Genomic DNA, 11,158 nt, shown 5'->3' on the forward strand with positions numbered 1-11,158 from the left:
TGATGCATGTGACCCTCCTTTGCAGGGGTGACGTTGATACTCCTAATTTTCACCTCCAGGGATAGGTCCTTGGTCCTTGCCTCTCCCATTGTGTCAGTTGACAGATATGTGCTGAGCAGTCTGTGTGATACAGCAGGGAGCAGAGTCCATTTCTTGCCATCAGGCACCTCACAGGATAGACAGAAATAAGGAGCAATCATGGGTAGTTGCATATCCCGGGATGTGTGATGCATTAATGATGAGACACCCAGGGCTTCCCAAAGGGAGGCACCTGAGCTGAGACCACCTATGCTCCCTGCCTTCACCTTGACTCTGCAGACCTTCATTGCCAACACAGCACGTACCGAGCGGCAGCAGCAGCAGCAGTAATGTTTCCACTTGGGGACGTTCACTCGCATTCGCAGTCGGTGTTCCCAGAACCAGCAGTCTTTCAGTTGTCAAAGATTTCTTTATTGTGCAAGTCACAAGCTTGTAAAAAGTTGCCAATGGAACACAAACGTTTCTGATGCCCGTCATTGCTCTACCTCTGTGTCGCCTTTGCATACAGAATTCTACATTCCCATAAGGCAATCATCAAAAAGGAGATCAATACTGATACAGTACCACCTTTTTCCAGACCCCATTAAAGTTCACTCAGTCATCCCACTAACGCCCCAAATTACAAAAGAGCCATCACATAGCACATGCTGCGTGTACTCAGTGCATCTTTTCCTGGCCTGCAACAGCCCCTGTTCCTCCCTTGACTTTTATGACTGACAGTTACTCTGTGGCACGTCACCCCAAACGGCCAGGTCTGATGTTTCCCTGTAATTCAGGGAAGGACTTTTTGGAAGGAATATCCCAGAAGTGACAGCAGGTACTTATGTCTTACAGGTGGCACATGATTTTGATGGTCCCATCATTGTTGGTGCTTATTTTGATCACTCAATTAGGGTTTTTTCTGCCAGGCTTCTCCACTACCAAGTTACTGTTTTTGTCTATTTTGGGGGGTGGTGCTTCAAAACTATGTAAACATGCTGTTTCTCATCAAGCTTTCTGTTGACTCCTGAATTTCTCTAATGGGTGTAAATTCTAAGAATTCATGAACACATTACCAGCTTCCCTCATTGACACCGTGCAGGCTCATGAAGATTTACTCTTCAGACTTCTCATGTGCCAGTCACCCAAGTAGTGATTTGTTTTAATCACTGAGGTACAATTCATTGTGCATTACCTGTCACCTTAGGAAGTGCCCTGTTCAAATTCATCCTGCCCTCAGTCATTCAAAGTCTGCACAAAGTGTCAACACAGTTGATAAACACACTGTAGTGTGAGGGTTAGAGGGTTAGGGACTAACCCTGGGCTGCTGTGAGAGGTACTACCCTTTGGCCTTCCTGGGAAACATGCAGAGCTCTGGACCCATCCCAGCCTTGGCCTTATCTGAGATGCAAGGCGGTAACTATGTGAGGTGGTCACAGTCCGAGGCAAGACCCTTCTCAAAGGGCTGTGCGATGACCTCCCAGGTATCTTCCTTCTTCCTACCCTTTATAGATACTGGGCTCAATACTGAAAGTTCAGAGCACTACTGACTCAGCCAGCTGGAGCATTTCCATTTTGTGGGCAATGGACTATAGTCTCTGGAGCTGACCCTTGACAGACTCCAGTTCCTTTGGAGGGCCACCTGTGCAGTGGTCAGGTGGCTCGTGTGGATGGAGGCTGCTCGGCACCTGTGGGAGGGGCTTCTGCTGAGCATTCCACCACCCAGCCCCCACTCTGAGGCCCACCACTCCCCTCCCTGCTTTCTGTGCTGATCCCAGGCCCCTCTGCGGTGGGGGGGGGGGGGGGAGCACAGTCATTTCTGCCCTCACCCTGTTTATGGGCCAGCCTGGGCCCAGTAGACATAGGTGAGGTACTGTGACCAGGCTGAGGGGCCTCTTTCTGTGCCTTGCTGAGGCACTACCTCTACTGAGATTAAAAAGGATATAGTGGCTATTCCAAATGGCCGATGGCTGACAGGGGCCCAGAGGAGGTGTAAGAGGATGTGATCTGGCCATTCCTGGGCTTTCTGGGCTCCACTGACCAGCTCCAGGGAGGCCAACTCCCTTGCCTCTCCTTTTCTTTATAGTCCCATGGGCCCCACGAGGTTGAGAGCTATGGCCAGAGTTCCCAGTCAGGGTCAGAAGTGACCACCTAGCAGTGGCCTTGGTCTGTGAAGGGCCCTGCCTTAACCCCCACCCCCTATGGTCTGGAGACTGCTGGATAGAGCAGAGGGTGCCTGCATTGGTCTCTTGGGTCTCCTGTAACAAAGCTGCACGAACTAGGTGACCTAGAGTACCAGATCTGTTACCTCACAGATCTAGAGGCTGGAACAGTGAGATTAATGTCATGGTCATGAAATCTTGAGGGGAGCTTTCTCCAGGTTCTGGTTTGGGACAGCAGAGCTCCAGTCTTCACATGGTGTTTTCCCTGTGTGTGTCACTGTCCAGTTCCTCTGGCTTATTCCAACAATCATCATAGTGGAGTAGGTATGATCTAAATGACTTCATCTTGACTTCATTATCTCTGAAGACCGTATTTCCATATCAGGTCTCATTCAGGGGTATTGAGGATTAGGGCTTCAACATATGACATTTTATAGAACACAGTTCAGCCCATTAACTGTGTCCCTGCCCCTGCTGGTGGTCACCTCCCAACTGGCCCAAGGCACTGTGGGGTCTCCCAGCACACCACCTGAGTGGCTCAGGCAGAAGACCATATCCTGCCTGACTGCTGGAGTTGGGGTGGTAGTGGGATCACCCACCCAGGGAGAGCTGAGATGAAATCGTTCTGGGATTCGAGGTGCTGAAGTTTTGAAGGTAGGATGAATGGAGGCCTGTCTCTGGATGCTGAGCCAGAGAGGGCACCTCTCCAGGGGTGTGGGTGCCCACTGTGACCTGGGTAGACAAAAGCACTTGCAGCCCCAGGTCTCCAAATACAAAAGCCCCTTTTGTTTTAGACAGACATCCCCCTCCCTTCTGTGTGCCTGTGTAGCCCCGAGGTTTTGTGGGGAGCCAGATCTTGGTCAGCGGGATGAGGTAGGAACCAGAAGGAATCTTTAGCATCCAGAGCAGGAGAGATGTGGACAGAAGTGAGGTGGAGGCATTTTCTGCTGCAACCAAGTATGAAAATGTAAAAGTATAGGGGCGCCTGGGTGGCGCAGTCGGTTAAGCGTCCGACTTCAGCCAGGTCACGATCTCGCAGTCCGTGAGTTCGAGCCCCGCGTCAGGCTCTGGGCTGATGGCTCGGAGCCTGGAGCCTGTTTCCGATTCTGTGTCTCCCTCTCTCTCTGCCCCTCCCCCGTTCATGCTGTGTCTCTCTCTGTCCCCAAAATAAATAAAAAACGTTGAAAAAAAATTTAAAAAAAAATGTAAAAGTATAAACATGCCGAGTGATTGTACTTCGTGGAGTCCAACCATGGGGAGCCCCAGGGTGGTGTTCAATAGCCTTTGTGTATAACAAACAGCATGTGTTTCTTTGTTTTCAAATGAGGTGGAATTATAAAATGAACTTTTTAAAAGTGTACAGTTCGTTGAAATTTGGTACATGCATAATATTGTGCAACCACCATCTCTGTCTAGTTCCAAAACATGTTCATCACTCCAATAGGAGACTACCCATGAATCACTTACTTCCCAGCCCGCCTTCCATCTAATCTCTGGTAACTAGTAGTTAACTTTCTGTCTCTGGTTTTACCTCTTCTGGATATTTTATATGAATGGAATCCTATAATGTATGACTTTTTGTGTTCAGCTTTTTTTCTCTTAGTGTAATGTGTTTAAGGTTCATACCTTGATCACTCTGGCTGATTATTATTCTATTCTATTGCTGCACCACAGTTTGTCCATTCAGCTATTGATGGACATTTGCTTTGTTTTTACCTTTTCACCATTGTGAATACTGCTTTTTGAACATTCATGTACAAATTTTGGATTGAATACCTGTGTTCATTTGTGTGTGTGTACATTCCTAGGAATGGTATTGCTAGATCGTATGCTAATTCTATGTTTAGCTTTTTGAGAAACTGCCAAACTATTTTCTATATTGGTTGCAATATTTTATGTCATCATCACCAATGTATTAGAGTTCTAATTTCTGCATATCCTCACCAACTCATGTCAGTGTCCAGTTTTCCCCCACATATTTTCATGTGTCCATTGGCAGTGACATTGAATTGGGCAATAATTTCTTGGGTATGATACCAAAAACACAGGAAATTACAGAAAAAAATAAATTGGATTTCATCAAAATTATGAACTTATGAATATCAAAGGACACTATCAAGAAACTAAAGAGATAACCTACAGGGGTGCCTGGGTGGCTCAGTCAGTTAAGAGTCTGATTCTTGGTCTTGGCTCAGGTCATGATCTTATGGTTCTTGGGTTCAAGCCCCGTGTTGGGCTCTGCGCTGACATTGTGGAGCCTGCTTGGGATTCTGTCTCTCCCTCTCTGCCTCTCCCACACATGCTCTTTCTCTCAAAATAAATAAACTTAAAAAAAAGATAACCTACGGAATGGGAGAAAATATTTGCAAATCATACATGTGATATGGGTTTAGTATCCAGAATATATAGAACTCTTATAAGTCAACAACAAAAGTGCATAGGAGAGAGATTTGCTATGGCTTCCCCAGAGAGACTTCATCTTCAATAGTGAGCATAATCTCTTTCTGACTTTCTCAGTGGCTTACCTGTGCTTTCTCATGTAGTAATTCACACAATGTATTATACAAAATGGTTCCTTTTAAAAAAAATGTTAGAGCAGCAGGGAAGGGGCAGAGAGAGAGCGAGAGAGAGAATCCTAAGCAGGGGGCTTAATCCTTGAACCGTGAGGTCATGACCTGAGCTGAAATCAAGAGTCGGACGCTTGGGATGCCTGAGTGGCTTAGTTGGTTAAGTGTCTGACTCTTGGTTTCAGCTCAGGTCATGATTTCGTGTTTCGTGAATTTGAGCCCTGCATGGGACTCTGTGCTGACAGTGCAGAGCCTGCTTGGGATTCTGTCTCTCCCTCTCTCTCTGCCCCTGCCTGCCCCACTCAGTCTCTCTGTCTTTCTCTAAATGAATAAATACAATTTAAAAAAAAAAAAAAGAGAGTCAGAGGCTTAACTGACTGAGGCACTCAGATGTCCCAAAATGTTTCCTTTTATCAAAGCTTTGGCAGCTCATAATCGTGGCACACCATAGTACTTTTCACAGACTGTGGCTGTTTCTGGATCCAGCCAGAAGGCTCCAGCACAGAGAAAGGAGAAACACAGACCATCTTGGCTGCAAGTCCTTGGAGTGATGGGCCAATCCCTCAGCCACCCCAAGGCCAGCTGTCCCCATGTTCTTGCCCTCATGAGTGAAGGTCTTTTTGTTGTTTCAGTGTTGACACAGTTGAAAAAAATATATTGACAACTTGAAAACTAGATGTATGAAAACATGGAAGTTTAAATTTATGAGTACCCAAACCAGAATTTATTAAAAATGTAACTTTCTGTCAGGGAAGTAAACTCATCAGTTAAATGGTTCTCTTTTGTTGAGAAGTTAAGTGGCAGCATATTTATAATTACACATAAAATAATGTTTGTATTGCGAACATTGACATCCTACATTAGGTGAAATATGTAAATATATATCAGGCTTTGATATTAAAATGAGAATTTGTTAATGCTCAGTTAACTGTCCACTGGGAACTGTGAACCCATATGGCCCTGGGGTATTTTCCAGTGGGAGATTTCTAGGCAGCACTGCAAACTTTTCTATGCTAATTGGCCAGTTTCAGTTTTTCCTTATTTTAGGGTCTATTTTATTCATGTGTATTTTTACTAGTACATCACCCCTTCCTCTAGGTTTCCAGTTGGCTGGAACATGCTCTCAAGACAGCTTATCACAGTATTAACTGGTCAGTGGCTGAGGTAGTGTTTGTCAGGCTTCCCCACTGAAGTTCCTCTTGTCCCATGTCCTTACTGTGTGTCCTCTTTATTTTTAAAAAAAAATTTTAATGTTTATTTATTTTTGAGACAGAGACAGAGTGCAAGCAGGGGAGGGGCAGAGAGAGAGGGAGACACAGAATCCCAAGCAGGCTCCAGGCTCAGAGCTGTCGGCACTGAGCCTGACGCGGGGCTTGAACCCATCGATGGTGAGATTGTGACCTGAGCCGAAGTCGGACGCCCAACCTACTGAGCCACCCAGGCGCCCCACTGTGTGTCCTCTTTAAAAGGAAGTCACCATGTGGAGCCCACACTTGAGGAGAGGGGGGCTAGTTCCACCTCTGTCATAGATGGCTGAGTGTCTACCTGAATTGTTTGGAAATCTTCAGCAGAGATTTCTAGTCACTTAAAAAAGTCTATGTAATCATTTATTTTTACCAGTATGGACAGGTGGGTAGTTATTTTAGGCTCTGGGTTATGCTCCAGGACTACAGTGTTTGGTGGATCCGTTGATTTCTGCTGTGATTATTGAGAGCTTTTTCCATTGGCTCCTGTATGCTTTTGACATAATTCCATTTTTGTGGAATTTTTATTGTTGATACTTCGTTACTTTCTGATACTTAAGGATTATCCTGGCTCCTATATTTACTATCTCAGTCATAGTAACAGCCATTTCTTCAAAGAGCCCTGGTACCTTTTATTAGAGGATGGTATTCAAAACTTCAATATGGGACCTAAATATGCTCAGCTAACAATGCAAGGAAATACATGCATGTGCTCCAACCTATATATGATTATAAAATTTTTATGAAAATAAATAAAGGAAACCTCATTTATTTTCTTTATTTTTAAAAAGTTTTTGTGTGAATTCCAGCTAGTCAACGTACAATGTAATATTACTTTCAGGTGTACAACACAGTGATCAACACTTCTGTACAACATCTGGTGCCCATCACAAGTGTCCTCCCCAGTCGCCATCACCCATCTGACCCATCCCCCCGACTCACTTCCCCTCTGGTAACCATCAGTTTGTTCTGTATAGTTAAGAGTCTGCTTCTTGGTTCACCTCTCTTTTTTCCGTTTGTCCATTTGTTTTGTTTCTTAAATTCCACATGTGAGTGAAATCACATGGTATTTGTCTTTCTCTGACTGACTTGTTTCACTTAGCATAATACACTCTGGTTCCATCCATGTCATTGCAAATGGCGAGATTTCTTTTCTTTCTTTCTTTCTTTCTTTCTTTCTTTCTTTCTTTCTTTCTTTCTTTTTTTTTTTTATGGCTGAGCAATATTCTACTGTATCTGTACCACATCTTTTTCAACCATTCATCAGTCAATGGACACTTGGGCTGTTTCCATAATTTGGCTATTATAGATAATGCTACCATAAACATCGGGGTTCATGTATCCCTTTGAATTAGTGTTTTGTAGTCTTTGGGTAAATAGTAGTAGAATTGCTGGAGTGTGGGGTAGTTCTATTTTTTTTTTTTTTAAACATTTTTATTTATTTTTGAGACAGAGAGAGACAGAGCATGAACGGCGGGAGGGCCAGAGAGAGAGGGAGACACAGAATCAGAAGCAGGCTCCAGGCTCTGAGCTGTCAGCACAGAGCCTGATGCGGGGCTCGAACTCACGGACGGTGAGATCGTGACCCGAGCGAAGTCGGACGCTCAACCGACTGAGCCACCCAGGCGCCCCAAGGGGTAGTTCTATTTTTAACTTTTTGAAGAAACTCCATACTGTTCTCCAGAGTGGTTGCACCAGTTTGCATTCCCACTAGCAGTGCATGAGGGTCCTCTTTTTCTCCATCCTTGCCAACACCTGTTGTTTCTTGTGTTGTTGATTTTAGCCATTCTGACAGCTGTGAGGCGGTATCTCATTGTGTAGTTTGGATTTGCATTTCTCTGGTGATGAGTGATGTCCAGCATCTTTTCCTGAGTTTGTTGGCCATCCACATGTCTTTAGACAAATGTCTATTCATGTCTTCTGCCCATTTGTAAGTTGGATTATTCATTTTTTGGGTGTGAGTTTTATAAATTCTTCATATATTTTGAATACTAAGTCTTTATCGGACACGTCACTTGCAAATATCTTCTCCTATTCTGTACATTCTGTAAATTGACTTTTAGTTTTCGTGATTGTTTCCTTTGCTGTGCATAAGTTTGTGGGGGTTTTTTCCTTTTTTTTTTTTAAATGAAGTCCCAATAGTTCATTTTTGCTTTTGTTTCCCTTGCCCCAGGAGACATATCTAGAAAGAAGTCACTTTAGCCAATGTCAAAGAAGTTACTGTGTTCTCTTCTAGGATTTGAAGTTTTCCTGTCTCACATTTAGGTCTCTCATCCATTTTGAATTTATTTTTGTGTATGGTGTAAGAAAATGGTCCATGTTCTTCTGCATGTTGCTGTATAGTTTTTCCAACACCATTTGTTGAAGAGACATTCTTTTCCCCATCGGATATTATTTCCAGCTTTGTCAAAGATTAATTGACTGTATAGTTGTGAGTTCCTTTCTGGATTTTCTATTCTGTTCTATTGATCTATGGTGTCTATTTTTGTGCTGTTATGGAACCAGGCTGGATCGCTGGCGGAAAAACCAAGCAGCACTCCAAGATCTTGGTGGATCGGAGTTTTATTTTACACCAGAGGGCTCAGAGGAGATTCCTCTCCAGACATCTGAGCCCTGAGCACAAGCATGGGGGGCAATTTATCACCTGGTACTTCTACATTCCGCATTAGTAGTAATTTGGCATGCGGCAAGTGGGGCAGGAAGAAGCCAGAAGAGGAGTCTCTAAGCTAGGGACTAGAGCTTATGTGAGTCCCCTTGGCCATCTTATGGTGCATAATTTTACTTATTTTCCCAGCGGTGCCAGTACCATAGTGTTTTAATTACTATTGTTTTGTAATATAACTTGAAGTCTGGAATTGTGATGCCTCTACCTTTGCTTTGCTTTTTTTTCAAGGTTGCTTTGGCTATTAGGGGTCTTTTGTGGTTCCATACAAATCTTACGATTGTTTGTTCTAGCTCTGTGATATATTGATAGGGATTGCACTGAATGTGTAGATTGCTTTGGGTAGGGTAGACATTTTAACAATGTTTGTTCTTCCAATCCATGAGCATGGAATGTCTTTAAGGGAAACCTCATTTAGATGTAGTTGGGATACCCTGAAGGGGGAGTTTCCCTGCAGGAAGCGCTCATTGCAGACTGCATAACCAGTGGAAGGAAGGAAGATTGGAGACATCTTCATGGGGGAGGACATTTTTCACATAGGAATTTCATCTCTTGCTTTTATACAAAGAAGGAAGATCCCTCTCTGCCCCAGCACCTACCAGCACTTGCAGCCAATAAGAAGTTATCACCACCCTGAACTGTTATTCTTCTATAGTAAACTGTTGTTTAAAACAACTCTCAAAAAAAAAAAATACCTCCCCTTTAAGAGTACATTTATCCTGATGAATACCAAGTGATGTATAGAATTATTGAATCACTATGCTGTATACCTGAAACTAATAAAACACTATATATTAATTATACTGGAATTAAAATAAAAAAACCCCAACCCACCCTAATTTCATACTAAAATCTAATAAAAGGTGACCTTTCTTTTTGTCTTGTTGGATTTGTGTATGTTTTGCCATAATTTGCTCATCCCAAACGGCAATTCCTCTGCTTTTTCTTTTTTTTTTTAATTTTTTTAACGTTTTTTTAAATTTATTTTTGAGACAGAGAGAGACAGAGCATGAATGGGGGAGGGGCAGAGAGAGAGGGAGACACAGAATCGGAAGCAGGCTCCAGGCTCTGAGCCATCAGCCCAGAGCCCGACGCGGGGCTCGAACTCACAGACTGTGAGATCGTGACCTGAGCCGAAGTCGGACGCTTATCCGACTGAGCCACCCAGGCGCCCCTCCTCTGCTTTTTCCAAAGAAACTCATGTTGCTGGTAAAATAACTGGCTATTTTATTTTATTTTTTTTTAAAATTTTTTTTTTTTCAACGTTTTTAATTTATTTTTGGGACAGAGAGAGACAGAGCATGAACGGGGGAGGGGCAGAGAGAGAGGGAGACACAGAATCAGAAACAGGCTCCAGGCTCCGAGCCATCAGCCCAGAGCCTGACGTGGGGCTCGAACTCATGGACCGCGAGATCGTGACCTGGCTGAAGTCGGACGCTTAACCGACTGCGCCACCCAGGCGCCCCAATTTTATTTTAAAGGTTGATAACTTCTGTGTGGAACTGTCAGTATCCATATTAAGGTAAAGATGAGTTCAGACTGATGTCTCCAATTGGCTACATATTACTTGGACACTAATCTTCTGCAGTTGCTTATCTGTAACTTCTCCAATAGTGAGAAACCCAGCCCCCACCATCTGTCATTGAATTCATTGCCCCCTTCTAGATTATATAGCTATTTTAGCATTGTTAGCTACTACCCTCCTAGGAAAGAACTTTATCATATAGACTTCATGGTTTATGTATGGGTCATTTTGCCTTTAGTCTACAGATTATATTCATTCCTAAACTTACTCAGTTTACCACTGGTTGCCTCATCACAGGTAGTGATTTTCCATACATTTCATTACAGTTAGATTCTTTGTCGCTTTCTGTATCCCATCCTGTGACACTCTCGTACCCTGAATAATTTAACTTGAATAGATTATGATTTACTCATCCATTGTAAAAATCTACTGGTTTAGGAAAATACATAATGACAGATATCCATTATGTGGGAAACAAAGGCAGAAGGAAATGGCAGATAAAATTAAATTTCCTTATAACCTGCAGCCCATTGACAAATACTTGAGGCAGGCAGAGTAAAACATTTCTCCAAGAACTCCCTCCAGTCTTATTGGTTTGCTAGAGGGAAAAACAACCTTAGCTTGACAATAGCTAGGCCTCCAGTATCCTGTGAGTCTTCTTTACCAGATGAAAATCTCTTTGGAAACTTCCCCTGGACTTTACCTCCCCCAGATCCCAAGTATATAAACAGTTTCTCCTTAGAGTCCTGATCAGCTCTTTCTGCCCACAGGTCCTGTCCCTGTGCGTTAATAAAATCACCTTTTTGCACCAAAGACATCTTCAAGAATTCTTTCTTGGTTGTTGGCTCTGAGCCCCACTATCACCCCCAAAATGTCATCATCCATCATTGAAGTATTCTATGGAATATTTCCAACCCACGACCACATGACTTATTTACAATCTTTCTAGTTTTGCCTTTTCAAGACTGTCTTATAAATGG

The sequence above is a fragment of the Neofelis nebulosa genome, chromosome 11, assembly GCF_028018385.1.
Source record: "Neofelis nebulosa isolate mNeoNeb1 chromosome 11, mNeoNeb1.pri, whole genome shotgun sequence".
NCBI classification, from domain to species: Eukaryota; Metazoa; Chordata; class Mammalia; order Carnivora; family Felidae; genus Neofelis; species Neofelis nebulosa.